The sequence below is a fragment of the Gossypium hirsutum genome, chromosome A07 (assembly GCF_007990345.1).
Source record: "Gossypium hirsutum isolate 1008001.06 chromosome A07, Gossypium_hirsutum_v2.1, whole genome shotgun sequence".
In the NCBI taxonomy this organism is placed as follows: domain Eukaryota; kingdom Viridiplantae; phylum Streptophyta; class Magnoliopsida; order Malvales; family Malvaceae; genus Gossypium; species Gossypium hirsutum.
The window spans coordinates 80,705,469-80,709,050 of record NC_053430.1 but is presented as its reverse complement, the minus strand read 5'-3'; the positions used below and the strand labels follow the sequence as shown (position 1 = coordinate 80,709,050).

The 3,582-nt window shown below is 32.4% G+C and overlaps 1 non-coding gene across 1 annotated transcript; it reads left to right on the top strand.

Annotated features, from left to right (window-relative positions):
• Positions 1-3,156: 3,156 nt before the first annotated feature.
• Positions 3,157-3,262, top strand: LOC121204184 (small nucleolar RNA R71). Its single transcript, XR_005899113.1, has one exon. It is a non-coding gene; the product is annotated as a small nucleolar RNA R71 (small nucleolar RNA).
• The last annotated feature ends 320 nt before the right edge of the window (positions 3,263-3,582 follow it).

Here is a 3,582-nt window from a genome sequence, read left to right as displayed (position 1 = left end):
GATTTGTTTATAATGTCCGATTATGATCATTTATAGAGATGTGAATGAATTGTTGTTATGTGAATAAATATTTGTTTGATGATATATATATGAATTCGGCAATGGGATAAAATGTGTATTAAGGTAAGTTTCATGGTGATTATGCTTGTGATGTTGGGTTAATATTCGGCATTGAGTAATGGGGGTAAGGTGATTAATCGGCTATGAAATCAGCTAAATTGAATAGGTATGTTTAATGATATGCTTAGTGTAATGTATAATCTTGTAACTCGGTTTAGTATTGAGATAAAGGTTAGATGTATGATTGGATTTTGGTATGTGTTAAATTGGTTAATCAAAGATTTAATATGATGAAATGTTAATGAATAACATAATTGGTTTGCACCTTAAATAGTTGAAATAAAGCTTGCCGATTATGATTAAATGTTTAAATTGTAATGGTCATATATAGGTATATATATATGCCTTATGTATGTACCATGTACACATAAGGACATTCGGCAATATGATTAAATTCATGTATAAGGAAGCATGATAAATTAAGTGACTCCTTGCTTGTGAATGTGAATTAGATATAAATTAAATAAGCATGAAATCGAGTCATGGCATGTTTTATTAAATATGATACATATTGAAATCTATTGTTTTAGATATAGATTAAATGATATGTGATTGCCAAATGTGATTGTTAAGTGAATAATATTAGTTAAGTACTTAAGCAAATCTATTGTTTTACTTAAGCTTAAGAGCAAAGAGGATCAAAGTCGGATAGGGGAAAAGAGAAAGTAAACGAATAGCCGTGGATATCTAGTCGTCAACCACTTCCGAGGTAAGTTTTAAGTGATTAAACGTTGAGTAAATTCAATCATAATAGGACATAATGAGTTGATTTAATAAGATATGATGTGGCCATGATATGTCTTAAACTCAAATGGTAAGTTCATAAGTGTTTGGACTTGGAAATTTAAGAGCAAATTGTAATAATTTGCTTAGGACAGCAGCAGTAACGTGATTTTAGAAAATCACTATAAATTGTTGGTGTGGAATTATAGGCTGAATAAAATATGTAATCAAAGCTTAATTAGTCTAGTTTCTTATAAAAGAGACCGTGTAAGCAAAGAAATTTCCTATAAAGAGATATTTAAAGTTGTGTGAGACAGTGTCAGAATGACTCCGAAATCCCCTGTTCTGTTTTTAGAAAATCATTATAATTTGTAAAAAAATGGTTATAAGATAAAATTTATATGCTTAGACTCCTTAATGAGTCTAGTTTCAAATGAAATCAAATAGAACATATTTTGAATTCTGTACAATGAGAAATTTTATTCGTAGTGAAGAGTGGTCAGATTAGTCAAACAGTGAAACAGGGGAAACTTTAAGAAAAATCTGGTATTGATTGGCCAAACCTAAAATTCTGAAAATTTTATGGATGGAAGATATATGAGTCTATATTCAGGGAAAATTAACGGCAATTGATTTTGAGTTTTGTAGATCCAGTTATAAATAATTTAGTGACTATTTCTTAGGAAAACAGCTTGTAGTGAATATGTGATTTTGTTGTAAACATTGATGAAACTATTTGAGTTGCTTATAAGCTATTGCTGAAATTGATGTACAAGATAAATATATATATGTGTGGTAAAGCCAAATGGCTAATGTGAAATATATATGAGATATGTATATGTGGTAAAGCCGAATGGCTAATATGAAATATGTATGAGATATATATATATGTGGTAAAGCCAAATGGCTAATGTGAAATATATATGAGATATGTATATGTGGTAAAGCCGAATGACTAACATGAAATATGTATGAGATATATATATGTGGTAAATCCGAATGGCTAATGTGAAACATGTTGATATATGTATATTTGGTAAAGCCGAATGGCTAATGTGAAATATGTAGGAGATGTGTGTATATTGTGGCCGAATGACCAAATGTGAAAGGTGTGTATTATTAGATATTTGATGAGGCAAATGAATTACAAATATGACAGTCGATGTGAATGTTGTAACATGTGATTAAATGTACATGAAACTTGGAAATATATTCCGGGTAAGACTCGATGACTACGTGTGGAGATTATGTCCGGGTAAGACCCGATGACTACGTGTGGAGATTTTGTCCGGGTAAGACTCAATAACTACGTGTGGGGACTATTCGAGCTAAAGGTTTCGCTGAAGATTCGAGTAAAGCATAAGATTATACGACTTCACAGTAACAATTGGTAATAAATACATTCAATGCATTAAGTTGGTCAGGTATGTATTTTGAGATTATATTTAAGCTTGATTTGGACTAAATCACAAGGTTGTTATGTGATGCATATGTGAGTAAAGCAATAAGACTATTCTATGATTATTGTGAGTTTGGTCAATGTGGAAAGTTAGGTGAAAATATGTAATGTACCTATGTTTATAAGAGATCACTATCAAGTGAGAATTTATCTGCCTATTATATATGATGAGATGTGCATATTCGGTAAAGGGATGGTATGCCCGAAGGAAGAGTGAAATAAAAATACGAACAACTATGTTATAATTTGATTGTTATCTGTTGACACTGCTTAAAACTTACTAAGCATTGTAATGCTTACTCCGTTTACTTTGTTTCCTCTGTTTTATAGATCTCATTTGGAAGCTACAGGCTCGGGGATCGTCAGCAACTAGTCACACTATCACTATCCACTGTTTGGTACTGCTATGTTTTGGATTATCTTATGGCATGTATAGAATAGACTAGTAGTCGGAGGATATTTTGGTTAATGTATATAAGCTATGCGAATATGACATCTTTTGAATGTTTACTTTTATAAGTTTTTTTTTTAAATTTTATCACTGGTTGTGTCTAGCAATTATCCAATTGAATGATCTTTACTTCAAGAAAATGTTCAAAATTTTACTGATCTGGCATGAGTTACAAGTCCGGTAATGCCCCTTACCTATTCCGGCGACGGTTACGGGATAGGGGTGTTACAGTTTTGTCCTCATGACTTGCCACTGATATTTATTCAGTGACATCTCTTCAATAAATTCCTAAGCATTTTTAGGTGTTTTATTGTTGATGGTTCCGCCAGCAGCTGCGTCAACCATTTGTCGAGTCAAAAGATTCAGGCTATTATGGAATGCTTGAACCTGTAGCCAAAGCGGTAACCCATGGTGAGGGAACCTTCTCAAAAGGTCCTTATATCTCTCCCATGCATCGTAGAGTGTTTCTAAATCCATCTGTACAAAAAAAGAGATATCATTATGTAATTTAGCTGTTTTAGCCAGCGAAAAATATTTTAGTAAAAATTTTGCAGTCATTTGTTCCCAAGTAGTAATTGACCCTCGTGGTAACGAGTTTAACCACTGTTTAGCTTTGTTCGTCAATGAAAAGGGAAACAACCGAAGATGTATAGCATCATCAGAAACGCCATTGATTTTAAATGTATCGCATAGTTCCAAAAAGTTTTCTAAGTGAGCGTTGGGATCTTCATCCTGCAAACCATCAAACTGCACAAACTGTTGTATCATTTGAATTGTGTTAGGTTTCAGTTCAAAAGTATTTTCAGCTACAGCAGGTCTAACTATGCTT